General features: G+C 39.3%; 1 protein-coding gene across 1 annotated transcript in view; it reads right to left on the reverse strand.

Annotated features, from left to right (window-relative positions):
* LOC132915854 (uncharacterized) overlaps positions 1–12,152 on the reverse strand; it is a 50,294-nt gene that overhangs the window by 3,403 nt on the left and 34,739 nt on the right. The window lies entirely within an intron of this gene.

A 12,152-nucleotide genomic window follows, 5' to 3' on the forward strand; every position in this document is an offset into this window, starting at 1 on the left:
CGTCAACAGGAGTCGTAAATTCCCGTTACGATGTACGTGTCACGTAATTTTTAAGTAATTACACGACTGTTGATTTTTTAGTATAGTCTTTATTCTTTAGACTCAGAGTTTTATTACAAAGGTCAATATTGTGACTGAATTGGAATTAGAAATAGAACCGGATTGAAATTAGAAATAGAACTGTCTAAACGGACTCGTACCATCAAAGAAGAAAGCTCGGTGTGGGTGTTCCCTTTGGAACTCAGAACGCGGATTCGTTGTCCACACTTTTTGGTGGAAAAGTGAGGGTAACGATCCGCGATGCCCATTGGTAAATGAATTAGATAGTAAAGATAAGGAGAGCTAGATATGGCTCGTGGGCATCCTTGTTCGTGGAAAAACTCTTATCTTGCCAGACACCCGCTTTCTCCGTATTAGGTAAGAGTCGAGTGCAACAAACATAAACCGAAAATATTTACGTGAAGGAAACTGAAACTGAACAGATTCGGTTTATGTTTGTCTTCCTAGGCCTGTTGCGAGTTAATAGAACAATAGATAGGTCTTGGCGTCCGGACTACGTGGAATTTTACAAGGACCGTCACATCTGGCGTACCACATGGCAAAAGGAAAGTTGGTACGTGACATTCCCCCCTCCTTAGATTGAACTTGGTCCCTCAAGTTTTCTTCAGGAGGCCCTTTGTGAAATCGCACTCGATGTGATTTGAAATTGCAGCTGATTCCTCTTCTCTTTGGGGGTGGCATGTATTGGTTGAGGTACAGGTGTTGGGTGTTGGTGGAACTGTTAACTAAGATTTCATTTCGGCGAAAAGAAAAGGTTAGATTGATACATAAATGATTATTCTGGCAAAGAGAAGTGTCGACCTGGAAAGTAGGGTTTTAAACGATTCCCATGTATTTTTTTTTCTTGAATTAAATAGTATGGAGTACATACTTTATCAATCGTGTACGGTCCCAACCATTCCACATCGAGTTTGTGTCTTTTATGGTCGTTATGTATTAATACGGAGTCTCCTTCTTTGAATACTGATTGCGGCTTTATGATTTTTCGTTTCTGATCGCGCTGATATCGCTGTTTGCTTTTAATTAATGTTTTACGCGCGCGTTGGAGTCTGGAGTCCCATTCCTTTTTACGGAACGTGACTTCGTCTGCGTATGTGCGTTGGGGATTCTTGGATATTGTGGAAGGGAGATTGGCTTGGTGTCCGAATGTGAGTTCGAATGGCGTGTAACCAGTGGAATCATGTATCATGGTATTGTATGCGAGGCATACAAAATTAAGCTGATCGTCCCATTCTTCATCTGAATTTCGCTGTATAGATTTCAACATGTCCGTTACTACTGCGTGTGTTCGTTCTAAAGATCCGTTACTCTGTGGGTGGAAGGATGTCGTTTTGATGTGTTTAATTTTAAACGCGTCTTCGTACTGTTGCATTAAACTAGATATAAAATTCTGTCCGCGGTCGGTTAGTATTTTCTTTGGAGCGGAAAAGATATAAATGTAGTGGTTCAAGAGTGCGTTCCAAATTGTCTCCGTTTGTTGAGTCTTTAGTGGCACGAGTATTAAATATTTTGTCAGTTCGTCATGTATGGACAAAATGTACTGATTGCCTTTCTTTGTCTTTTTCAATGGCCCTAGTAAATCCATAGCAATTTTATCGTTCGGTTCGAGGGGTGTGTCAGTGATACAGGGTTCTTCGCGCGGTCTGATGCGCGTGGTTTTAGATATTTGGCAGGTGTCGCATGATTCTACGTGTTGTTGTACGCGTTTCATCAAATCTGGTACTCGGTGCCGTTCACGAATGCGGTCGTATGTTTTTTGTATGCCGGGGTGTCCTACTAAGTCGTGATTTTCCTTCAATAGTTCCTCTATTTCCTCGTCGCGGTATGTCTTAATTGGTTCCCACGCGAAATTTAATTCTCTCACGGTGTCGTTCAGGAATAATAAAATTTGTTTGATCGCGTTCTTTTCTGTTTCTGTGAAACTGTCGTCGCCTATACCTATCTTTTCGTTTGCATGGATAATCTCGTTTAACTTGTTCAACCATTTAGTTTCGTCGTAATTCCCTAGCTCTGTCTTGTATAATTGATAGAAAGATTTATGGTTCGGAGGCATTTTGAGAATTTTGGGTAACGCGTCGGTAGATTTTTTCCAATCGTGATATTTTTTTTCGAGTTCTATGTTCAAATTTCTGTTTCGTCTAGTTAAAACATGTATCCTAGATAGTGCGTCGGCTGCGGTATTATCTTTTCCTTTAGTGTACTCTATATCGTATTCGTATTCCTCTAGTTTTAGTCTCCACCTCATCAGGCGTGACGAGGGGTCTTTGCAATTTTGTAGCCATTTTAGCGCTTGGTGATCGGTTCGAATAAGGAATTTCCGGCCTAACAGATATTGTCGGAGGCGTTTCACGGCCCATACGATTGCCAAGAGTTCTTTTTCGGTTGTGGAATAATTCTGTTCGGGTGGGTTCAAAGTTCGTGAGATGTAACAACAGGGGTGTCCGTCTTGTGATAAGATAGCACCTAAACCTTCGTTACTAGCGTCAGTCGTTACTATGAATTGTTTTGTAAAATCTGGGAATTTTAACACGGGTGATGAGCAGAGTTTGTCTTTTAGTGTTTGGAATGCTTCTTGGGTTTTATCTGTCCAATGAAATGGTGCGTCCTTTTTCGTAAGTTCGGTCAATGGTTTCGTGATTTTGGAAAAATTTTTGATGAACTTGCGGTAATAACCCGCTAGTCCTAAGAAACTTTTGATGTCTGTGGGATTGCGTGGCTGTCTGAAATTACTAACGGCTTCTAATTTCTTGGGATTTGGTTTTACACCTTCGGCGGTTACCAAATGCCCGAGATATTCCAGTTCGGGTTTAAGGAATTCGCATTTATCAGGCTGTATCTTGAGTCCGACTTCGCGTAAACGTTGCAATACTATCGCGAGATTGTTATTGTGTTCCTCGATTGACTGTCCGAATATTATGATATCATCCAAGTAAACAAAGCAATGTTTATTTACGAGTCCTCTTAAAGCGGTGTCCATCATCCGTTGGAATGTGGCAGGTGCGTTTTTTAAACCAAATGGCATTCTATTGTAATGGTAATGTCCTTGTGGCGTTGAGAATGCTGTGTATTTTTTAGAGTCTGTGTCCATTGGGATTTGGTGGAATCCAGAGGATAGATCGAGGGCCGAGAAGAATTTTGCGTTGCCTAGTTGGGATAGTATGTCGTCTATGTCGGGTAATGGGTATGCGTCTTGGTCAGTTAGTTCGTTTATTTTCCTAAAGTCTATTACAATTCGCCATTTCTGTTTCCCTGAGGCGTCTGCCTTTTTTGGTACTACCCAGACTGGTGAATTGTAAGGGGAGTCAGATGGTTCTATTATGTTCTTTCGTAGCATTTCGTCCGTTTGTCGTTTGATTTCCTCTTTGTGGCATTCGGGTGGTCGGTAAGATTTTGTGTTAATGACTTTGTTTTCTTTTAGCGTTATTCTGTGTTTAGCAAGGTTAGTGCACGGTAAAAGTTCGGTTTCTAGGTTAAATACGTCGAGGTAAAACAGCAATATCTTTTCGATTGGTTCACGGAGAGTTTTCTCTATATGCGAGAGTCTGACTAGATCTTTAAATGTGGAGACTTGACCGTATGTATTTGAATTTTCAATGAGATTAGTTATTCTGGTTGGGTACTTACCACCATTGATAAAGCATATCCTCGTCGGTTTTCCTTCCAGATAGACCATTTTTGACAATGCTTGTTTAGGGGGTACGTTGTTTTCCTGTTGCAACAGGAGAATGTTATCGTCCAGTTTGAGCTGTTGGTTTGAAAGTTCGAATTTAAATTTAGATAGCGCCGGCACACCGAGTATGCCGTCCTCTATAATCGGAAAGTTATCGTCTACCACGAAGAATTCTATGACCTTACCGAATAGTTTTATTAACGCGTGTTCATTAGTCCTAAACTTAGAATGTCCCATCGAGAATTTTTGTTCTTTCACTATTGTTGGTCGTAATACACATCGTCTTTTGAGCACATTAATTCCTGCTCCGCTGTCAACGAGGAGTTCATGTCGTCGTCCGTCGGATCGTAGAACCACTGTGGGTAGTCTTCCTGTTGTGGCGTTAATTCGAAGGTCTGGTCTATTGGTTCCTTTGTTTCCTCCTTGTGTGTCTCGAGATTGTGGACTGCCGGTGGTCTCGGGTGTTGGCTGGGTGTTCGAAAATTTTTTACACTGATTGGAGACATGTCCGATTTGGCTGCATTTGAAGCACTTCAGTTGAGTTCTTTGGGTAAGTGGCGTTCGCTCAGCTTGCTGGAAGTTTCTTGGCATTGGTTTAGGTGTTCCTTGGAATCGGGTTTTAGCTCTCTCAATTGGTTGATACATTGTTCTTCCTAATCTTTTGTTGCGTTCGATCTCCCCTATGACTAATTCCGCCTCGAAAGCTGCATCTTGCGCTTCTTGAAGATTCTTCGGCCTTGTAGCTGATGTGCGTATCTCTATTTCGGGTTTTAAATTCAGCACGAAAACTTTGGTTGCTCGTTCAGTTTCAAGATCTATGGCGACTGCTCGGCGTACTGGATCGCGAATTTCATGTTGAAGCGCGTATATCAGTTCGTTGAGGTTGTGTCGGAATCTCTTCACATAATTGTGTACCGATTCGGTTTGTCGCGTACGTTGCAACTTATCACGAGCTCCATTGGAAGTAATACTTACGGATACAAATTTTCTGAGGCTTTCAAATAGGTCCTCGTAGTTCTCGATTTCAGAGTGGCGGATACTACGTTCCGCTTCTCCAATGATTCTTTGTGTTAAAATTAGTCGTAGTAATATGCGTTTTTCTCTACATTCGGCTCGAGCTTCCCTTACCCGTTTAATAAACCCTTCTACTCCTATATCATCTTGTCCGTTGAGTATGGGGATAAAGTCTAAGCAGGTTTTTGCGCTGTACATGGGGTTGTCAACACTTATTACTTCTTCTTCACTGTCCATATCGTCCGTTTTGTCAGATTTTACAGGTGGTCGCTTTATCTGAGTACTGCTGGTATTAATTTCATCTATCGTAACATAGGAGTCTAATTCGGTAGTAGCGTCACGTCCTGAATTTATTTTAGACATATGTTTTCCCAACAGTTCTATCTCCGCTGCAAGTTTTTTGTTTTCACTATCGGTTATTCGTTGCGCCTCTTCCACTCGTACCGCAAGAAGTTCGAATCGTTGAATAAGGTTCTCGCTTTGCTTTTTCATCGTGTCGAATATGTTACGAATCGAATTATCCATAATTCCGGTTGCGGAAACGGTCTCGGTTTCGTCTTTTCGCGATGTAGACATGATTCTGATTAAATTCACTGAGTCTGAACTATTTATTTGAGCTCGAAACGCTCGAAACGCTTGAGAAACTTGATTTTCTCGTACGGTAATGTACAAATGAATCTAGATTTCCAGCTTACCGTAGTAGCTATGGCCGTTGAGGAGTCTCTGGGATGTTTCCTCTCTGGTTGGTTCTAGATTCCGAATCTTATTCGTAGGCTTGCTCTGCGCTGACCGTAGTCCTCTCGTCTAGTTTCACCGTAGTGGAACGTTGAAAGTTGCTGCAGGGCTTCGTAGTAGCAAAGATTCGCAGTGGTCCGCTGATCCTTCAATCTTCAATGATGCGCGTACGCCGAAATCGTAATTTCGTTTTCACTGAAGCGAATGGATCCTGGCAGGATCGCCAAAATGTCACGTAATTTTTAAGTAATTACACGACTGTTGATTTTTTAGTATAGTCTTTATTCTTTAGACTCAGAGTTTTATTACAAAGGTCAATATTGTGACTGAATTGGAATTAGAAATAGAACCGGATTGAAATTAGAAATAGAACTGTCTAAACGGACTCGTACCATCAAAGAAGAAAGCTCGGTGTGGGTGTTCCCTTTGGAACTCAGAACGCGGATTCGTTGTCCACACTTTTTGGTGGAAAAGTGAGGGTAACGATCCGCGATGCCCATTGGTAAATGAATTAGATAGTAAAGACAAGGAGAGCTAGATATGGCTCGTGGGCATCCTTGTTCGTGGAAAAACTCTTATCTTGCCAGACACCCGCTTTCTCCGTATTAGGTAAGAGTCGAGTGCAACAAACATAAACCGAAAATATTTACGTGAAGGAAACTGAAACTGAACAGATTCGGTTTATGTTTGTCTTCCTAGGCCTGTTGCGAGTTAATAGAACAATAGATAGGTCTTGGCGTCCGGACTACGTGGAATTTTACAAGGACCGTCACATCTGGCGTACCACATGGCAAAAGGAAAGTTGGTACGTGACATACGAATCGACACCGCGAGCAGGGCGATCCCCTGATTTCAGTTACGATAATAGGGGTGATTGTGTTGGAATAACTGTAGTCTACAGTTATCTAGTATATATTTATTTATCACCATTAACAACACGTGAGACTTACAGAAATTATTTTTACATCTTACCCGATCTAACCCAGCAAAAGAAGAAAAATTACAACAAACGCAAATACTAGGAGGGCTGCAGAAACAGAAAGTAAGCAGTGGCTCCAAGAAATCCCACTACAAAACCCCTTCAGCATACTACCACAAGAGAAGGAACCAGAAACAATTGAAACAACTGAAAAATCAAAACATAACGCCAAACCACCACCAATATACATCGATGCGCAAGTAATAGACCCCCTCCTCGAACTGCTAAACAATACGGCAGGCAAAGAAAACTACTCAATAAAACAATTAAAACTGGACCAGGTAAAAGTGCAAACCAACGCCCCAGAAACCTACAGAAAAGTGGTAAAAGTGCTAAAAGAAAAAAACGCCGGGTACCACACCTACCAGCTCAAAACTGACAAAAGCTATAAAGCAGTTATCAGAGGGCTACACCCAAGAACAAACACAAGCAACATATGCGACGAACTAGCCAAAATCGGACACCAGGTAAGGGCAATAAACAACATAACAAGATTTGATACCAAACAACCACTACCGCTGTTCCTAATAGAAATAGAACCGAACAAAAACAACAAGGAAATCTTTGACATTAAACAAATCTTAAACACAATAATCACGGTTGAACCACCCAGACAAAAAAAAGACATACCTCAATGCATGCGGTGCCAACAATATGGGCACACAAAAAATTACAGCAACAGAAACCCGGTGTGCGTCAAATGTGCAGAAAAGCACCTGACAACTTACTGCCCATATACGGGAAAAATAAACGAGGTAAAGTGCTACAACTGCAACGGAAACCACCCAGCCAGCTACAAAAGCTGCCCAGCCAGAAAAATACTCCAACGTAAATTGTTTCCGCCGCTTAGAAGCAGGACATATAACTACCACCACACACAACAAGACAGGGCAGAAGCTGAGACACCAATAAAAGTACAGTACGTAATGAACAACAACCACAACAATATCAACACCACTGGCAGTCGAAGCTACGCGCAAGCAACCAAGGAAGTAACACCCGTAGCCAACCAAAACCACAACAATAACACCAACGACGCTACAGAAATAAAAGAACTATTAAAACAATCCATCAAAAGCACCGACATGTTAACAAGAACGATAAGCGAACTAAACGAAGCATTCAAACAGCAATCATTACAAATCACAGCTATGATACAACTGATAACAACCATGCTAAGCAAAAAGTAAAAACGGACATACTAAAAATAGCTGCCTGGAACTCTAACGGCCTACAACAAAGGGCCATTGAAACCAAAGCATTCCTATACCACAACAACATAGACAAACTACTCGTATCAGAGACGCATTTCACAACAAAAAGCTACACAAAAATACCGCACTATACCATATACGATACCAAGCACCCCTCAGGAAAAGCACACGGAGGAACCGCAGTGATAATAAGAAACGACATTAAACACCACCTACACAGCCAAGTTAGTAAAGAACACATACAAGCAACTACCGTTACCGTACAAACTAGCAGCAACCGTCTACAGCTGTCAGCAGTATATGCACCACCGCGACACAAAATTACAGCACAAATGTGGGAAGAATACTTCCAACAACTAGGCGACAAGTTTATCGCAGCAGGAGACTACAACTCAAAGCACACAACATGGGGATCAAGAATCACTACACCTCGAGGCAGAACCCTGGAAAAACACATCAGGAAAAACAATCTCAATATATTATCCACAGGAAGACCGACATACTGGCCGACAGACCTGAGCAAAATCCCTGACCTACTCGACTTTGCAGTCACAAAGGGATTAAACGGAAATAAAATAAATATAGCATCCAGCCTCGAGCTTAGCTCCGACCATACACCCATAATAATAACATACAGAAACAAGCCAATACTCTACAACAACTCAGAGACGCTATGCAACAAATCCACTAATTGGCAAACCTTCAAAGAAATAATTGAAAGCAAAATCAACTGCAACATCCCACTGAAAACGCCCCAACACATCGAACAAGCTGTAACAACACTTACAAAAACTATACAAGAGGCAGCACGGGCAACCACAAAACCAGCAACTACCACTAGACCAACAAAACAAATCCCATCAGACATCCTCGAAAAAATTAGAGATAAAAGAAAAGCGAAAGCAAAATGGCAAAAACATAGAACAAAAGAAAACAAAAAACACCTAAACAAACTCGCAAAGGAAATAAAAAACGAAATAAAAGAGCACAACAACGACGAATTCACAAAGTTCATAGAGTCACTATTTGCACACGAGAACTACAACTACTCACTATGGAAAGCCACAAAAAAAAAATAAAGAAGGCGATAAAACCAGTCCCAGCAATCAGAAAAGCAGACAACACATGGGCAAGAAGCAACGAAGAGCAAGCCGAAGAATTTTCCATCCACCTATGCAACACATTTACACCACACAACATCAATAACAGCAACCAGAACAGCCATACGGACGACGACGCGATAGCCACTAGCACTGCAATCGACAAGCAATACACCATACCCAAAACAACAGCACAAGAAATAAGAAACATAATAGAAAAAACAAAAAACAACAAAGCACCAGGAATCGATCTAATCAATGGCAAAATATTGAAAAACCTCCCTCCAAAAGCGATACGGCTAATTACAATAATATTCAATGCAATACTAAGAATACAATATCATCCTACATTATGGAGGCACAAATCATAATGTTACCCAAACCAGGCAAAGACCCACATGAAGCAACATCCTACAGACCAATATCACTACTCCCCGTGCTCTCCAAAATACTAGAAAAAGCAATATACGCCCGACTAAAACCAATAATAGAGAAGGAAAAATTAATACCAGACCATCAATTTGGATTCAGAAATAAACACTCCACCATAGAACAAATGCACAGGCTTGTCAACGAAATAATACACACAATAGAAAACAAACAATATTGTACAGCCCTATTCATGGACATAGAGAAAGCATTCGACAAAATAAACCACGAAAGCCTAATACAAACAATCAAGAAACAATTCCCGGAAGAAATATACCAAATAATAAAATCATACATAAGCAACAGAACCTTCACAGTAAAAATCAAGGACGCACACTCCGAAGCAAAAGACATCAAAGCAGGTGTTCCACAAGGAAGCGTCCTAGGACCCATACTATACACACTATACACGGCCAACATTCCAACAACTACCAATAGCAAAATACTGACATTCGCGGACGACACAGCCGTGCTAGTCAGGCACACTAACCCTGTAACGGCAGCCACAATACTACAAGAGCACATCACAAAAATAGAAAAGTGGCTACAGGACAAACAAATCAAAGCTAACCCTAACAAATGCAACCACATTACATTCACATTGAGAAAACAGGTAACACCAAACATCTTCCTGAACGGCACGCAAATAACACAAACAAGGCAAGTCAAATACCTTGGACTTCACATGGATACACACTTCACATGGAAACAGCACATCAAATCAATAATAGACAAGATACAGATAGCAAGGAGACAAATGCACTGGCTAACAAGCCGAAAATCCAAACTAAGCACAGAAAACAAACTGAAAATATACAAAATAATCATAAAGCCAATCTGGACTTACGGAATTCCACTATGGGGAACAGCAGCAATGAGCCATATAAACAAAATAGAAACAATCCAAGCCAAAATCCTTAGAACAATGGTAAACGCCCCGTGGTACGTTAGAAACGAGGACATAAGGAAAGACCTCGGAATACCAACGGTCAAGGAGGAGATTACCAGATTCGCAACAAGATACAGAACAAGAATAGAAACACACCCGAACCAGCTGGCAGTTGAAACGTGCAACACAACAAACATCGCAAGAAGACTAAAAAGGAAACACCCAATAGACCTCATAAAAGATATAACTTAGAAAAAAACGAAGCTGGCACCCCGCTGGGGGTAGCCGCCCACATGCTATATTATTTTTTATTTATATTTTTTTTTTCTTCACCAATAAGATATAACACTTTACCAAATGTCCGCAAGGACAAATTGTAAAATAACCAAAATAAAATAAAAAAAAAAAAAAAGAAAAAAGACTGACTCGAGATGCTACAACGGACTGTTTTAGCGCTGGTTAGGAAGGTACTTCTACCGAGGGTCTAGTCCCTTTGGAAGGGCCTTTTTAGTTATTGTTTCAACAGACGTGGCATGCAGGGTGTTCGGTCTATCTGGTTACTGAGCGAATGGTTTCCTTGAGTGTGTGACACATGCAACGTGCATGGAATGCTGTGTTCTCCTTCGCTGTTCTAAAAAAGAGATATATTTTAAATAGAGATCGCTTTATACATGTAACGCATACATGTAACACCGTTTGACTTGTATAGATCATGCGCGGTAAATATTTTTAAGAGTTTTGACTGAAACTTATTTGGATTAGATTTAAATTTATTTTTTGTTACGATACCGGAGAACGTAAGAACACTTTCTCGTAGAAACAAGGAAATATTGAGTAACATTAATTGAAAGATCTGAGAGAAAGATCTTCTAGGTATATAGGTATTATCTTTTCACCGACTTTCCCTTTTTTCATTTTTTAAGCAGATTCAGATTTGTATGCAATTTAATATTATCACGTATAAGTATCAATCACCTACTAATCTATGTATCACAACTCACTAATCAATTCACTTACGATACCTCCATACTAATAATAATTTTCTAATTATAAAACCTGCTTATTCCGCGTTTTTATAACGTTATGTCTTCTTTTTAATTATTTAATTTTTTGCGTTTGTTCCAACATTTTTTCTAATATATATAAAGCACTTTGATAACAATCTAATTTTTTTAATTTCCTGTTTTGTTTGATTGTTCAATTTATTTGATTTCCTGGAAAAAAAAGTTACACTTTTGCATTAGAAATCACTTCCTGTTACATCTGCTACAGACTGTTTAGAACCGAAAGTTAGGAAAATAAATTAAAAGGCTAAAATTAAAGTTTTAAGTTATAGTTTTGCTTATCCAAAACTTATTATCTGCGTATATAATGCTTATAGAAATTCTATAAGTTATTAGCTCTGGAAAACGTAATAGGAAATTTTATTAACGATATTTTATTTTATCTATTAATTTCTAATTATCTGTTTATCATACAATTTTATCAGTTTTACGGATTCAGCACCTTAACGCACCCGTTTATTTTAATAAAAGTATGAGAGATCGTCCGCGAAAAAATGTTTGATACATATTTTTTTTATTAATAACATGCAAAACATCTTAAAAACCAGAAGATACAAGAATAAATTTCCTTTAAATCTCATATTGTCGAATAAGGATCCAAAAATTTTAAAAACAAAATTCTCCAAGCAATCATTTATATATGTAATTATATATGTAATATGAATTATTCAGATAATTTTTCTAAATGTTAATCCACTTTCGCGTAAATTTTTGTATGTGGACGTGTATTTTTCGAATGTGCCATATTGTAGATTTTTACTGCTGTAGATAGATACTGCTCACCTGTAAAATACTTTAGTCGCAACCTGTATACAAATAAATCAGGAACAAAATAAAAATACAAGTAAAATATTTAGCAGATAATATAAATATAAATTTATATTCATAAAGTTCGAGAAAGATTTCAGAACAAATTTTCTTATTTTTATTACATTACATTTTATCTGATTCACACTAAATTCAGCAATCGTCTTCAAAAATAAGTGACATACGTGTGT

The sequence above is a fragment of the Bombus pascuorum genome, unplaced genomic scaffold (assembly GCF_905332965.1).
Source record: "Bombus pascuorum unplaced genomic scaffold, iyBomPasc1.1, whole genome shotgun sequence".
Taxonomy (NCBI): domain Eukaryota; kingdom Metazoa; phylum Arthropoda; class Insecta; order Hymenoptera; family Apidae; genus Bombus; species Bombus pascuorum.